The sequence below is a fragment of the Danio rerio genome, chromosome 9, assembly GCF_049306965.1.
Source record: "Danio rerio strain Tuebingen ecotype United States chromosome 9, GRCz12tu, whole genome shotgun sequence".
In the NCBI taxonomy this organism is placed as follows: Eukaryota; Metazoa; Chordata; class Actinopteri; order Cypriniformes; family Danionidae; genus Danio; species Danio rerio.
In genome coordinates this window covers 11975030-11993019 of record NC_133184.1, presented here as the reverse complement: position 1 = coordinate 11993019, position 17990 = coordinate 11975030, and the positions used below count along the sequence as shown (strand labels likewise).

The 17990-nt window shown below is 35.2% G+C and overlaps 1 long non-coding RNA gene across 1 annotated transcript in view; it reads left to right on the top strand.

Moving 5' to 3' along the window:
• The first annotated feature begins 4042 nt into the window (after window positions 1-4042).
• LOC141376077 (uncharacterized) overlaps window positions 4043-17990 on the top strand; it is a 48064-nt gene continuing 34116 nt past the window's right edge. The window contains exons 1-2 of the long non-coding RNA XR_012385186.1: window positions 4043-4130; window positions 4477-4641. This is a non-coding gene — a long non-coding RNA (uncharacterized lncRNA). The remainder of the gene's footprint in view (window positions 4131-4476; window positions 4642-17990) is intronic.

The window sequence follows — 17990 nt, the reverse complement described above, 5'->3', positions numbered from 1 at the left end:
AAATATAAATATGCATATAATAAATAATACTGCTATTAATAATAATAACATTATACAATTGCAAATTGTCATGAATAAACTGAAAAATTTAAAAACACTTTTCTCTCTAGTGAAGCATTCAGTTTTTTCACCTACAAAGTTCACCATGCAAACAGCAAATGCGCTATGGCGCAACACAACTGACTCTTAAAGGGAATGTAAGATGAGACTTTGATTGGTTTATTCTCAAAACACAACCCTAACTCATTAAGAGAATAAGCTCAACCCTGTTAGACCGTGCGCAGGGGCGCAGAGCGTATTTTTCCGTCCTTAAAATAGAAAAAGTGGATTCTGACATGCCCTTAATGCTTTTGCGCCATGAGCTTTAGTCTTTGCACATAGATCCTTAAAACAGAGCCCAGTTTTCTGTTGGTTAATGACATAGTCTATTTCAGTTTCTCAGAATAGCAACGCACCAACAATGTGCTTTAACACACCTCATTTTTAGACCAGCACACCCAAGAGTCCACAAAGTGGCACAAATTGATTTGCAGTTTTAAACAATGAGCTGCAAAGCATGAAAATTAGGATTGCGCAACTTGCGCTGGTCTGAAAATTGCAACAAATTGTGCCTAACACGTCTTGTGCCTTATTGCACAGAGTGTATGGTAGGGTCCTTAATAATAACAAAGAGATATACTATTTTTGAAAATCAGGTAAAACAGCTACTGGCAATATCATGGAATCATCAATGAACCAAGAACAGAGCCAAGCAAGAGATTAGGATATGGCACGTCTAATGCTGTGTTCACACCAGACACGGAAAATCGCGATATTCGCACGAAAATAGCCGCGTGAACATTTGAATTTACTTGCTTCATTTGCGCGTCAGATCCACTTTATTTGCGCGTCAAATTCATTTCAGAACAGGCGCTGATTCACGTGATTGGCAGGGCTTCTGTCTGCCTGGTGACTCCAGCTTCATTGCTAAATGGCTAACATGGATTTTATTAAGAAAATAATTGTGTTTATGTGCTTTATGAAGGCTGAAAAACCGCGTAGATACTTTTAGGGCCGTGTCTGAGTCCACTAGATCCTTTCAGAGGTGCATTCAGCTCTGTGAGCTCATAAACTCAAAAAATTAACCTGGATGATGGAGGCTTTCAGTGGTGCTTCTGAGCCGAGCCCAGTTTGATGAACTTTTTGTCGGTGTTGGCTGGAGGATTTCCCTCGGGACACCAACAACAGGCGATACGTCACAATCACGCCCCCATAAAAGCAAGCTCCTGATTGGTTAACGCGGCACAAATGTCCGCTGAAGTTCAGATTTTTGAACTCGAACGATTCGCACAAAACGCGCGTTAAGCACGTCAAACGCACAATTTGTGTCATACGCGCCGCCTCATCCACGCGTATCGCGTCACAGGATATCTATTCACGCGTTTGCATTGACTTAACATGTAAATCACTTGCGCTTGATGCACGTTCCGTATCTGGTGTGAACGCAGCTTTATAATTACCAAGACAATGGCCACAATTGCTTGAGCAAATTCTCATGGCGAAAGAAAAAAGTGTTGCTGCAGTGCAGAAGGTGCCAAATGCTACAGAGGGGGTGAATTTTCTTTTGAACACAAAAAAAGATATTTTGAAAAACGCTGGTAGCTGGCATCAACTGACTTCCATTACTAAATATGGAAATCAATGGGTACTATTATGAGGTATCATTTTATTTCTGGGTTCAGTATCCCTTTAAGGCTATTTGTGCACAAAATCTGCAGAGAAGTTGAAGAGGAATCAATAGGGGCCGCATATGAAAACTGCAACTCCACAGGAGAAATAGCACTGGGAGCGCCTGAAAGTTTAGCTTTAGTAATACTTGGTATGAATAAAAAAGGAGAAGTGCTGTGGGAGTTGTGATGAATGATGCATTTCTCATAAAATCTGTGTTGTTTTGTCTGGTTTAAGTTCACATCTGATGCCAATAAGGTCCATATCAAGGTCAACACAAAGCAATGACTGCTTTGTACCTCTGGACCTGCTGCTTTCCCTGCACAATCCAGCAGTCACTACTGACAGTGAGGATACCATCGTTCCCAGTGGACTTATTCTAGCCTTTGATTATTCTGCTTTTTATTTAATATTATATTTATTCATAAAAGGGTCCCCACAAATCCCCTATTGTCTGTCTTGAAGATGAAGTTGTCAAACATATGGACCAATGTAACAGGGATTGTAGGTATGGGACAGCGTCTTGTAAACATAAAATCAAATTGTTTTCCCACCATGAAGTGGCAGGTGTGTTGAAGAGAGGATGATAGACATTTGATGTTGAAGGGCAACTGGGAGCATAAACCTGAATATTGAAATCAGCTTTCAGTAGATGTATGTCCACCTCATTCAGTAATGTTTCTCTATGGAGAAGGAAAAAATGAGTTTGGGTGGTTTTAGAGAGTTACTTTGAAAAAAGTGGTGTAGAATTTTGTAGGTTGCATCAACACATTTTCTAAATGAAAGCAAGGCACCTAGGCCAGCCACTGCAGTTACTAAACATGAAATATATATATATATATATATATATATATATATATATATATATATATATATATATATATATATATATATATATATATATATATATATATATATATATTAGATTATTTAAATATATATATATTTTTTGTATATTTATAAAAGTTTGGAAGAAAATGTTTTACTTAAAAGTGCAGTATGTAAGTTTGTCACCCAGTGGTTGAATTGGGTATTGTACACCTGGTTTAAAACAAAAGCATAGTGCCAGATTGACAACACCAACAGCAGTGTACCTGACTGTTGAGCCTAAAGGCTGATTTAAACTGTGTTCTAAATAAAAGCAGAGACTTGATAAAAGATATATTTTCCATATTAAAAGTAGTTTTGTTCTAACAGACACCAGAAATTTATACTATAGATGCGGCTTCTATTTCTAGAAAACTATGGCAGTGATCACCCCAAGCACACCTCATTAGTGTATTTACTGTTAATGCTAATAATGTGAGTTTAAATGCCATTTTACATGCCATTTATTGCCATACTACTGAAAGCAGTGCAGATAGTTAACCTCAGATCTTGAAAATAAAATAAATCATTTGAAATTGAACTTTAGAACAGTGAGTCCAACGGCAACAGATATCAGTGATTCAGCATGTACATGTAAGAGGTTTATTATGCATTAATTAGATTATAAACCTTACCATTTCGTTGAAGTGCACTACTCTGTGCTTCTACTTGGCTGTATTTAAATTTCTGTCATGTTTTGTCTGGTGCAAACAGCCAAATTGCTTATCACTGCAAATCTAGTCACGTAGTGTGTTGTTAGGAAATGGGGTTGTAATGCAACTTGCTCACCTAATGGTTGCATTCATAAAATATATATTTTTTGCTAATTAATAACCACTTCATGTGGAACTCTGACTCTGCGACTCATTTCGGAGTCTGCTACTGTGCACCAGACGTCACATTTTGGTCGCGGACACACTTTTAGAACCTTGGTTTTCCACCAGGGCAACCCAGGGTGCTGAAATACAACTGGCTAAACTGGCATTGGGATGGTTAAAAGACCAAAACAAAGACAAATGTTTCACTATATAATGCATATTTTCAAAGCAGAATAACTGACTTCAGCATTGTTTTTCAGATAAATGACAATGTTCACTCATATGTTTCCTAAATATCTGACATATTATGGTATTTTTATGCTTTAGAAGAGTCAAAGCATACAGCACCTTTAACCGCTTTTCTAATATTTGAATAATTTTATATATACACTAACAATATTGAAAAAAATAAAAATAAATAAATCAAATGTAACGTTGTATCATTAAAAAGTGAACTATATTTTTTGTCAGGTTCTGTGTTTCCCCATGTCATGTTGTTCCATGTGCTTTTGTTATGTCATGTGATTCCTTTGTTCAGTTTTCCCGCCTTTTATTATTGTTCATCAGTTCAACCTGTGTTTACACCCCTGTTTGTAATTAAGTAAATCATGTCCTGTCTATTTATACTTCCCTAGTTTTGTTTGGTCTTTGTCTGGTCTTATCAGCTTTCTTGTTGTTCCTATAGTTTGTTAATAAATATGAAAAATTCTGATAGTACCTGTTACGTGTGTGTTTGTGGTGAGCACCCATGAAAATTTTAAGTTTTGAAAATATATGAGGACTAAAAAGAAAAATAAATAAATAACTAATTTGAGATACCTTTATAAATTTATTTTATCTATGGTTTGATTTCTATTTGTCTTTATACAATCTATTTCCTCATTTTGTAGAGATATTTACATTGTTAAATATCTACACACACACATTTTTTTTTTTTTAATTTACTATTGATAGGTCTGTGTTTGGGTAAAACTATCAATTTAAAAATGTGTTTTATGAGCTAAAATGACAGCAGAATTATATGCAGATATTGCAACCTGGAGAAACAGATAAAAAAAAAATAAGATGCTCTCCTTTTTTTCAGACACCAAAAAAATTTTGACCTAGTCCAGCACTCTACAGAAAGCTTGAAGTATCTGATTAAGCTACAGTCTATTGCCTTCTCTCACTCCTGCAACCAGCTGGTGGAACCATAGTGTGGTTCATCTCAAACAAGCCTAAGGTCCTCAGACTTACTAAAAACTTCAAGGTAAGCTAAAATCAGCAAGTTATTTCAACATTATCTCCAGTGTTGTGCTAGTTACTGAAAAATAGTAACTAGTAAGTTACTTAATTTAAAAGGTAACTCAATTACTTTATTGATTACTTACTACACCAAAAAGTAATGCATTACTGTTAAAGTAATTTTTAGTTACTTTCCCAAAGACCATTTTAATGCTCCCATTATTGCCCTTATAACGTCACTTAAGTGCTGCATGATGATGTTGATCAGCTTCACAGTTTTAAATAATTTGCATTCTCACAATTAAAAGACAAACTTAAATAAAAAATAATTTTTCAATACTAATGAAACGCTACTCTATAAAAATGAAAATATCACAAGGTTAAAAAACAGCTGAATAATATATTCAGAGACCAAAAAGCAAAAACTAAAGTTGCTTCAGCGTCATAAAAGTTTGTATTTAACCCTTGAACATATTTCTTCACAGCTTCAGTATACAATAGTGATGTTCAACAACTAACACAGTACCTTATGAATGAATAAAGTAAAGTAATCTGAATTATCATTCAGAATCAGTTTGGTGAAACTCGGAACCAAAAAACTCAGATTTATAGACAACCATAAATTGTGTGCATTTTAAACAAAATAAAAACATAACAGCTGCTCAAAATGAAATCTATGAGCAATTTTCAAATTAACCACAAATTAAACATGGTATGTGAGCAACTTATAGAAAGTAAGCTGTGTATATTCAAAGTTTTGTATATTCAATATTCAACTGCTACAAAAAATGTTTAATACAAAAAAAAAGATCTGAGCTTTTTTTTTCTAAGCATTACAACTCTATACGTTTAAAATAACGTGTTCTAAAATATAACAGAAATTTGTCACTGTCTACTAAACTAATCAATTTTGTTAACAACTGGATGTCAAATTTGTGCTCATTTATTTCAAAAACAAACATGCTAGTAATAGTAATTAATAATAGTAACGTTAACAGTTTCTTGGTCTCTCATGCACATTTAGTCTCTCTAGCACGCACACCAGGCCTACTTCGCGCACATTCGGTCTCTCTCGTGCACACACTTGGACCAAAACCAAAACCGCCTACTACTCATTAGTACTGCATTTGAATTTAAACATACTACTCCGTCATTAGAAAAGTACATTCTTTACATTATGGGATAGAACATCGTCCATCTGATGCACACTTCAGAATCTCGCCGTTCTCTCTGCTTTGCTTTACTTTTGTCCAATCTGGCTGCTCATACACGACGCGTCTTCTTTACAATGGTTTGTTGACATCCACCAATTCCAGTGTGTCGCCGTTGTAAACAGGAAGATGTAGGCTAGACTGCAGCCAAAATTAATTAATTTAATTAACAAACGCATCATTGTAATGGTAACAAGGTTAATATATTTAAGAAGTAATGTCACAGTACGCTGTAAAAAAAATCTGTAAAAAAAAAAAAGGTAAAATAATGGCTGTTAAATTACAGAAATTTACCAGAAATTTTAATTTAAGGAAATTTTTGTAATTTAGCATCCATTGTTTTAGGGTATATTACTGTAATTTAATGGCTGTTATGTCACTGAAAATTTTTGTAATTTAACGGCCGTTATTATATGGTAAATTTCTGTAATTTAATGTCCGTTATTTTACTGTAAATTTATTTAAATTAATGGCCATTATTTTACATAAAATTTATGTAATTTAACATCCGTTATTCTATGGTAAATTTATGTAATTTAACAGCCATTATTTTTACGTTTAATGTTATGTAATTAAAATCAGTTATTTCACGGTAAATTTATGTAATTTAATGGCAGTTATTTTACGTAAAATTATGGATTTTTTTTTTTTACAATGTAGTTACCGTCAAAAGTAATGCCGTTACAGTAACACGTCTCACAGCAACTTGTAACTTTTTGAATTAGTGGCTAATTTGTGTTCATTTGTACAACCTCATTCCTACGATATAGGAGAATTTGATCATCCCCCAATGAGGAATAAGGTTAGGGTTGGTGTACTGGCATCATGCAACTTATTTAAAACTGTATGTTTTCATTTGAATGAAATTGTATGAATATGTACAAATTAGCCACTTTTCCGACAATATGTGAAATAGTTACGTTTCCATGTGAGATAAGGATATTTGGCTGTCCAGGATCAGGATTGAACACCCCTGTTGTATGATGCATGATTGTAATACTGTAGAACAAAGTAATAAAAGTAAATCTGTTCCACCACTTTAATGTGAAGCTCTGATCCAGCGCAGGAAGAAGAATGTGACATCATTTTGGCAAAGACCGAGGTAAAGTCTTCTCCTTCCCAGCGGATTAGCAGTCCCAAAGAAATCACTGGACTGGGAAATTTCTAGCAGTTAGTGAAGAATGGAGAAAGTGCGATTGGGATTCTTCATTTGTGGTTTGAAATGAGGTATGCAACAGACTGGAATAGCAGGAAGAGGATCGTAGCTTTGACGACAGGAGAGAGCTTACATAAAGAGCTTTATAGTCGGGCAGAGGAACCAGAATCTCCATTAGCTTTCCTCACTGAACTCCCACAGACAGATTCTGATGAGGCTGAGTAGGACGAGGCTGATGCTGCACTGCAGATGCACTGAGCGTATAATGCTGATGATTAATGGCTGATTGGTTGGCAGGTGTGAGAATAGCGAGGGAATTCAGGCAAAAGGGGAGCCACTCGAACGCTTAAAGAAAACAAATAAACTAGATACTGTGCTTAAAATGGGCTGTGTCAAAGCAAGTTCTTATTTTGCTCGTTAGGCTTGGACAAGATAAGAAGGCTGAGAAAAGAGCTGTGGTTCTTACTTGTAGTACTGCAACAGGTTGGACAGAAATGCAGAAGTGTTGCTTTTGTACATCTTGAAATGTAAATGTAACAAAAAGTGTATATGTTGCAATCTTTAGTTCTGGGTCTCATAAATCACCACTGTGTACAGACGGGTGTGAAAGCGAGTCCAGTGAAAGGGAAGAAAAGTTTTGGAGGAATGTGTTAGGTAAGATATTTTTTTTAAATGTTATGTTTATGTTGGGTGATCTTTTGAAAAAGTGGCTCGGCTACATTAGTGTACATTAGGGATAGGCATTGAGATCCCGCTGAGATCCACTGAGATTGGCAGCTGATTCACTTTATTGAATGAGAAACACAATGCTGTGTACATGATTACAGTCAGGTACATGACAGAAAGAAAATAAGTAGTATGATCTTTGTGGATGTCATTTATTCATGTTGGTATTTTTACCATTTTTAATATATTTGTATACAGTTGAAGTCAGAATTATTAGCCCCCCTTTGAATTGTTTTTCCTTTTTTAAATATTTCCCAAATGATGTTTAACAGCGCAAGGAAATTTGCACAGTATGTCTAATAATATTTTTTTCTTCTAGAGAAAGTCTTAGTTGTTTTATTTTGGCTAGAATAAAACCTGTTTTTAATTTTTAAAAACCCATTTTAAGGTCAAAATTATTAGCCCATTTAAGCTATATTTTTCCGTTAATCTACAGAACAAATAATCGTTATACAATAACTTGCCTAATTACCGTAACCTGCCTAGTTAACCTAATTAACCTAGTTAAGCCTTTAAATGTCACTTTAAGCTGTATAGAAGTGTCTTGAAAAATATATAGTAAAATATTATTTTCTGTCATCATGACAAAGATAAAATAAATCAGTTATTAGAAAAGAGTTCTAAAAACTATTATGTTTAGAAATGTGTTGAAAAAATTGACTCTTCGTAAAACTGTTGTAAAACTTGTCGTAAAATTGGGGAAAAAATAAACAGGGGGGCTATTAATTAATAATTTAAATGGGCTAATATTTTTTGCTTCAACTGTTTATAACTTTAATTATTTTTTACTGTTTATTATATTTTTAATATATTTTGCATGTGATTTTAAACAGATCAGGGACTTTTTCCACAACATTTTATACATTTTATTTTATTAATAATTATACCTCCTATAATATTTTTCAACTGCAGCAATTTAAACTTTGCATATATATAGTTCAATATTATTAGCCCCTATGTTATCTATGTTATCTGATGTGCCAAATTAACCTACCTTCCTTACTCCCTTCTTAACTTACTACCTTAAACCAATTTACCCAGTTAAGCCCTTTTTTGCACTTCAAGCTGAATACTAGTATCTTCAAAAATAACTATACGTCACCTTAGAAATATTAAAGTTCTGTCTGACATTTTTGTCAAAATTGAGTTGACATACTCTTATTAAATGACAACCTATTTACATTATGGGATGTTTTTTTTTTTATAAGCGGTTTACATTTTAAGACTTTTTATTTAAAAAACAGAAAAGGTTTTATCTACATAGTCGAACTTTAGCTTGCTTTAATAAGGATCTTTTTGTGAGCCAATCAGCATTTCAAATACACACACGAGGACTTATCAGAGTTAGCTTTCTTTGTCATTCTACCAGACTGCTGCATTGACAGTGGGAAAGACCAGAAAGAAATACAAAATCAGAGTTGACTAAATAATGCTGCACCACACAAAATTGAGAAGAAACCTGAAACTGAAAGATGTGTGTAAATGTGATGGTTTACAAGCATTGTTTGACATCAAGATGAAATGTGAATATTTACTTTTAAATTTTACTAAAAATGAAACCGTTTTTAATAAAATGCAATATATTAAATATTTTTATTTGTGTATAAACATAGTTACAACACCAATTTTCAATTTTCTTTTGTGATTATTTCTCGATAAGTAATGCTTCGATTAATGATCTGCCAGACAGAACCTTATAATTCCAAGTGGAAAACGACAAAAAAAAAAAAAAGAATGAAAAGTTCCATCTGCAATTGCCCTTTTTTATGTAAGATAATTTTGCTAATTTGCATTGAGTAGATTTAGGGTCTCTGTCATGTCAATATACAGTACCAAAGAGAACTGTTACACAAATATTGTTTGCTATACTGAATGCAAAACCTTTAAAGCTCGATGTCTCAATCATTTAGAACGCAGATGGAACCTTATAAATCTAAAGTGACAATGTGTAATGTGTACTTTTTATTTTGGGAATTTACAGTAAGTTTGTTCTGTGGGCTTCCAACCCAGCACTACAGCAGGAAACACCCATACAATCGCTCATCCACATATGTTTGTTTTTGTGAATTGTGGGGACATTACTTTTAGGTTTCCACTTTTTTTTTTTTTTTTTTTACTGTACAAACTGTATTTTCTATTTCCATTACCCCCAGCCTACCCCTAAACCTAACCCTCACAGGAAACTAAATACAGTTTTATTTTTTCAACAACAACAAAAAAACTCATTCTGTGTGATTTATAAGATTTTTGAGAAATGTGGACATCAGCAATGTCTTCATTTCAACACCTTCCTGTAATACCAGTGTCATACCTATATTATTATACAGATTTGTGAACACGCACTCATACACTACAACTAATATAGTTTATTTAATTCATGCATGTCTTCGGAACTGGAAGAAGAACAGAAACACCTGGAGGAAACCCACTCGAACATGAGTAGAACATACAAACTCTGCATAGAAATGCCAGCTGTGACTCAAACCAGTAACCTTTTTTCTGTGAGGCAACAGTGCTAACCACTTAGCCTCTGTGCCTTTAAACTGACATGTTAATACATAATTAAGCATGACATTTTTAAAAAACGCATCAGAATTGTATTTTGAAGTTGCAACTTTTTTAATATTGTGTAGTGCACTCTACACCACAATACGTACAGCCTAAAACTAGGTCTATAGGTGTTTTTTATAAATGTATTCATGTTATGGAACAGTACATTCCCAAATATTTGAGCTCTTACATTTCTTTTTAACATTTTTTTTTAAAAGATATTTTTGACTTAAATGTGATCACCCTATATCCAAGCCATTTAAAAATCCCCCACTGGGACCCTTCTAACCTTGCCATGCGTTTTTTAAAAATGTACTGTACATTCATTACCATTTCTCCAGTCAGCGCTAAGCTATTTAGTCAGCATCTCATATCAACATCTTTCTATATCCATGCAGATTTTCCGGTCTCTTGAGTTTCGCTGATGATGAAATTGACCACATGTTTAAAGTCTGTATAATGTCTATACAAGGGGTCTTCAAACCTGCTCATGGAGAGCCTTATCCTGCAGATTTCAGCTCCAACCCTAATCAAGCACACCTGAACCAGCTAATCAATGTGTACGGGGTTACTTGATAATTACTGGCTGCTGAGTTTGAGGCTGGAAATGAAGTCTGCTGTCAGGAGCTCTTCAGCTGTAGGGTTGAAATCCCCATCCACTGCTCTCCTAGGGCTTTATCATACAGCTGGCGCAATGCGGCAGCAGGCGCAGTGAAAATGTTTTTTTTTTCTTGCTAGTTTCAGCCTGCCGCAGGTATTATTTTTACATCTTGTGCAATGTTGTTTAAATAGCAAATGTATTTGTGCCCATTTGTGTGCCCATCGGCATGCTGGTCTGAAAAGGAGGTTCAATTCAATTCACCTTTATTTGTATAGTACTTTTATAATGTAGATTGTGTCAAAGCAGCTTCACATAGAAAATTATAGAAAATTGAAACGGTGTAGTCCAGTTTTCAGTGTTTAGGTTCAATTCAGTTTAGCTCAGTTCATTGTGGTTTAATAATCACTACTGAGAGGCCAAAAACTGAAGAGCAAATCCATCGAACCATGCAAGCCAGTGGTAACTGTGACGAGGAAAAAACTTCATCAATTGGCGAAAATGAAGAATTAAAAACCTTGAGAGATACCAGGCTCAGTTGGGCACGACCATTTCTCCTATGGCCAAACGTCTTGTGCAGAGCTGCAGTTTAGGTGCCGGAGGCTGGAGAAAGCTGGAACTCAGTAAAGACTTGTCTGTCCCTGGAACATCACAGGAATCAGTCTCATGCTCTCCACTCCTCCATAAAATCCACAGCAGCTGCTCAGGATACAGCCTGGTCCAGGATTATGAGATGTGTTAAGCCCACTGTTGGCACGTCGCTATTTTGAGGCAACTGAAATAAACTGCGAAAATTGCTATTCACCATGTCAGCAATGTAAATATGTAAACATTCTTGAAGAGAATGGGAGACTCTGATGTTATGCCAAAAACACACCCATAACTCACTAAAAGAATGATAACAAACACGTTTAGACCATGCACTGGGCATGCAGACTGTTTTTCCCATACTTCAAATAATGAAAGTGGGTACTGGACTTTTAGGAGCAAAGGACAGTTCTTGCAGTAGAAACTAAACACAAGCAATTTTGTATATGTATTGCAAAAACAAAATATATATATATAAAAAAAATTCAAATTAGGGGATACTGTGACCACCTCTAAAATATGGGCCAGAAAACTTCCTTACAATTATATAGCGCTTTACACATTAGAGGAGGGAATCCCCTCGTCCACCTCCAGTGTGCAGCATCTACCTGGATGTTGCGACGGCAGTCACATTGCGCCAGACCGCACACAACACACCAGCTGATTGGTGGAGAGGAGGCAGTGATAAAGCCAGAATGATATGGGGATGGTTAGGAGGTCATGAGGGACAGAGGCCAGTGAGAAAATTTGGCCAGGATACTGGGGTTAAACTGGGATTTTTAACTACCACAGAGAGTCAGGACCTCAGTTTAACATATCATCTGAAAAATGGCTCACTGAGCAGTATAGAGTTTCCTTCTCTATACTGGGGCCTTAGGACCCACACAGACTAGAGGTTACCTCCACTCACTAACACCATTTCTGGCAGCAACCTAGCTTTCCCATGTGGTCTTCCAACTTGGAAATATGTTACACATAGAGGAACTGAGATTCTCACTAAGTGACAAATTGTCTACTTTTAACAAAATGCTGGAATAATTCACACTATTTATGCAGACTGAACTGCAATAGATTTTCACATGCGTTTTGACAAGCAATCTTATTTATTTAATTTTATTGTTTATTTAATGATTTTTCTCCTTTGCTTTCATTGTCCATGTATACCTTGCTTTAATGTTTTTATTCCAGCCAGTTCCGTTTTATGATTCCAAATAACACTATGTTATGCATATATAATAAGCCTTTAATTTTATTTTTTATGCACCTTCTACAAACATTTATTCTGTGTTAGATGGGTGGGAGAAACAGTTTTGAATTTCTTTTGTAATAAGTTAAATCTAGAGTAATAGAGTACTTCCAACAACACTATTTATTTTCATTTTCATATTATATATTCAGACATGCCCGTGCACCTGTGCCATGACCTTTAGACCATTCGGTTAAATAATTTAAATGCACTGTAAAACCCAACCGTCAACTTTATCAACTGAAATGAGTGTAGTTAACTCAAAATTGACTGAAAGTTAAGTCTACTCATTTGAAAAGAGTTTTGAACTCAGTGTTGAAGGTAATGAATTAAAGACCTCATTACTTCAACTTAAATGGAGTAAGTTCACAGAACTCGTATAGATTAGTTTTTACTCAAATGGTTTATTCCAATCGGTTTCCCTCAAACGGTTTGAGTTGCCTTAACATGTTGGGTTTTACAGTACTCAGTTGGTTTGAGTTCTCTTCATTTATTGGGGTTTATTGTGCTCAAATTGCTTTGTTTAGTCAAATGAATTAAGTTCACAGTACTCATTAGGATTAGTTTTTGAACTTAAATGGTTTGTTGCAATCGGTTTCCTCATAGTTTGAGTTACCTTACCTCTTTTGATTTTATAGTTTAGAGAGTGGGTCACATTTTAGATTTTGAGAGACATTTCTGGTTTTGAGAAGTTAAATTCAGATTGAGTGAATCAATCTTGTTCTTGTGATTCAGCTATTGTTTATGCTCTTGCCTTTGGATGAGCTGTATATTTTATATCTTGTGTTTGTTGTTTATATATAGGAGAAGAGTGGAAAACTTTTTTTTAACGTATAGCAAAAAATATCAATTGCTCAATCTCTTTTCAGTCTATTGCTTGTTTTTTTTTTTCTCCTGAATGTTTTCATTTTCCCTTTGTTGACGAGTAGACTGTAATATATACTGTGCATCTGTGGATCAGATATCCTGATTTAATGTACAATATATCTTATGAATAGTTCAGTGGAATGCACTAGGAATCTTTAAATTCCATGTTTGTTTTCATACAGATGCTTCAAAATGTAATAGTCAATAACTTATATTCCACATTATCAGTGTTTTCAATGTTTCTGAAGCAGGTTAATACGATATTTTGTTGAATTGTCAAAAGAAAAAAAAAACATTTAAATATTAAAGTTAATGAACCTTTTTTATGCCATATCTTTCAGGAAATAAATTACAGAGTTAAACTGTAGCACTTCAGTTATTCATGGTATGCTGTTGAATGGTCTTTATTTTTGAATTTTCCTTTTGTTCATTGATTTAAGGATGAGTAGAGTAATATTGCCTTACCCCGTTTAAACAAATTAGTCACTAGTTACTGTTTGGTTGCTCCTATTATTCATGCAAAGTGTCATGGGGCAAAGGAAAAAGACGGAAAGAATGAAGTTGAAGCATTTTCCTCAAGTGTCCAACACTGATTTGGAAGTGGTCTATAAGGACTGTTTAGAGTTCCAACAAATGTGGTTACACCTACAGTTGATTATGTCTGGAAACATAAATCTAAACTGATTACTTGCTGTAAATAGTGTAGACAGTCTGCTGGAAAAGATCTGATTTGACAAAAAAATTCAGAACATAGCCTTTCTGACAAACATAAAGCAATTTCAGCTTGAGTAATCAAAACAAAATTGTTTATCCTCGATAAAGCAGCACTTGTAATGCACTTTTATTAATAAAATGACTCCTGTGTAAGCAAAAGACTACATTGGATAAATCGACACAGTCGCTTTATGTCTTACAGTGTATGCCATTTCAACTAAGCAATTAAATCTAAGCGTCTGAGTTTTTTTTTTTTCAGTACGCCAGTATTTTCTAACTTTTTTTTTGTTTCAAGACTTTTTTTAATCTTGCTTTATGAAACCCAAAAGCCCTGTTTCATCAGCAAATCTAAAATGTGTTTCTTTTGATTGAAAATGCTTTTGATTGTATCATTTAGCTTTTTATTAATAAAATGAGTGGTTCATCCATGCTTTTTTTTTCTTTTTTTTTTTTTGTAGATGGAACTTGGATAGTTGTAAATGTCTATATATATATATATATATATATATATATATATATATATATATATATATATATATCTGAAGAGTTTAGATGCAAAAACCTCTAAATGCCGTTTGATATTTTCTTCTAAAATTTGAATTTTTCTCCAACATTTATAGTGACGAAGAATTTATTTTTATTGCCTTTAAAGCAAAATAATTGAGGAAAATTATAATTTCAGAAGAAAATGTCAGACTGCATTTAGAGGTTTTTCTCATCTGAATTCTTCGTCTTCTTTTTCTTTAACAATAAATGCTGTTAGTGTTATGTTGAGAAGCAGCATTTATTGTTGAAACAAGTAATGGATGGTTAAACAAACATGCATGAAATGTTTACATGCAAAAATGCCTGGGTTCCACACAATTCCTTCTAGGCCTGGTAATTGACCAGTTCAAAAAAGCTAGTCGCTTTTTTTAAATTTATCTCTAGGAGGGTCTGAAAAACCTCTTAATAAGTTGGCAACACTGTTCTTACCAAAATATGTATATTCCATAATAACTGAAGCTGCTCCGTCAATTCTTGTTACGTCATGCATGCGTGCAAGCCGGACACCTCCATTGGAAACAACTTGCTTGTGCGAACTCTAGAAAGAAAGCGATATGCAAGTGGTCCCTAAAAGGCCGCTGTCATTTGCGATCTCAATCAGTTAATCTTTTTGCACAGCCATGCTCGATTCACCTAATTTGTTGACAAATGGGTTGGGGATCCATTTCCTGGCAGTTTGTGAGTCCTTCATTGGGCCTTTTGGCCTTAGCAAAGAAATTTTCCAAAGATGTCTGTTTCTTATTTATTTTGCTGCTGGTAGGTTAAACGTGGGCGCTCAAGTGACCGAAATGTAATTGATAAAATATGGTCATTTTTCAAAATAAGAGTTTTCAAAATAAAAGATTGTTCAGACAGATAATAAATCAAATGGAAATAATTATTGATTTCTTGTGCGGCCTGGTACCAATTGATCCACGCACCAGTACCGGTCCGCGGCCCGGTGGTTGTGGACCACTGCCCTAAACAACAAGGACAAACGACTATAATCGCTCACTTTGTACGTATCCCTCAAAGTTCTTTAAAAATAAATATTTAGAGACGTGTACCTACGTGTGCCTTTGTACTTCTTGATGCCCCTTACTTGTCGCAGCACCAGTGGCACCAAAATTAGGCACCAAAGTTACATTAGTTACATTGGTATTGGTGACATAATGGCACCGGGTTTTAGTACCCAACCCTAAATCCAATAAGTCTCATTTTTAAATTTCCTGACATTAAAATAGGATTTAAATCCTTGCAATTTTGAGGCCCATCACAACGTGAAGTAGGAGTGTGGTTTTCTATGCCCACCGGATTTATTGACAGCCGCGTATTAACATGTCACCATAGTAACGGGTATAATCATGTAGTCGTGTGTGTGCATGTGTAACCCCCACCGGTCCTACACCAACCAACCCGCTCCGAGCTGGGCTCGAACTGGCGACCTTCCGCATGGGAATCGGTTGCTCTACCAAGGAGGCTAAAAACCATAGCCTCTAGCATCTGACGCTAGAGCACCTTTAGAGGTCAGAGGAGTGAGGTTTTTTTTTCTGCACAGCACTTCACTAGCTGGCCTCCGTTACATGTGCACGTGAACTTTGTATCTGCATTCTGTGAGACTTATCATTGCAGAAAGTCTTGAATTAAGGTAAAAAAAAAATGTCCAAATCAAATAACCACTGGGAAAGTTCTTACTGTAGTATTTCTCATAAATGGGAGATCTACTTGCTTCGTATCTGTGACTGTGCTGTTCATATGACATGAGACAGGAGAAACCTCTATGGCGTGAGAGATCTCTATGGCTCTGACATGCACATGGGAACAGAGGGCGGGGAGAACCAGTTCATTTGCATTAAAGGGACAGGAAATAAAAACAGCTACAGTGTTTTCAGATCTCAAAATTCCCATATTTAGAAATGTTAATAATAATCTGATGGGTATGTTGAATTGAAACTTTACAGATACATTCTGGGAGAGGCAGTGGACGCATTTGAGTGCTGTCGCCTCACAGCAAGAAGGTCGCTGGTTTGAACCTCGGTTCAGTTGGCGTTTCTGTGTGGAGTTTGCATGTTCTCCCTGCCTTCGCGTGGGTTTTCTCCGGGTGCTCCGGTTTCCCCCAAAGACATGCGGTACAGGTGAATTGGGTAGGCTAAATTGTCCATAGTGTATGAGTGTGTGTGTGGATGTTTCACAGAGATGGGTTGCGGCTGGAAGGGCATCCGCTGTGTAAAAACTTGCTGGATAAGTTGGCGGTTCATTCCGCTGTGGCGACCCCGGATTAATAAAGGGACTAAGCCGACAAGAAAATGAATGAATGAATGAAGATACATTCTGGAGACACAAAGGACATATCTTAAATTAAAAAAAAAAGGGGTAAAATAGGTGCCCTTTACAGTTACCAATATGGGCCCCCAGTGCAAAGCTTGCATGCCTTTATTTCTGAAACTGTACTTACTCTTACCTATAAAATGAGACGCAAACACTCATACAATTATACTGTATATAAAATTATTGTATATAAAATAATGATATATTATCTCTCAAATCAATGAAATGATTGCACATCCATACATAATCTATCACTTACAATGAAACACACATGCATACATACAAACTTATAAGTACATCAATTAAATGAAACACTAAGTAAAAACTTACCAGTAGCAACATCTTGTCTACTAAAGACAAGCTTGTGATGGAGGTTCAGCATGATCAAGAAGTTTTTCTAGTGTTTTATCAGTTGATCCAAAGGTGAACTGATATACTACAATCAGTTACAGTTCTATATTCACAATTACAGGGAAATATATCTTCAATGAAATGAGAGAGAAATTAATTTACATGTATATTGTGAAAAACATCTATATTTGTTATAGCATTGTAGGAATGCAAAAACAACAAAACAAAAAAATTCCCCTTCTAATTATGACTTTCTAGTATCATTTGTGTGCATTCATTTTGTGAATGCAGTTTTCGATATCACTTGAATACATCAGAGGAATATGCTAGCTTCTGTAAAGTTTCATTATTTTGCATCAAATTCTGTTAAAGAAGCCTTTTAAAGGCCACTCTGTGCAGTGTAAGGTTACTCTTGAATGCTAAGAAAACAATATCCCTGTCTTCTCTGAGGCTCGTTTCAGTGTGCTGACCTCAGCAGCTCTTATGTCTGAAGGGACACTAACCGATTTTTTTG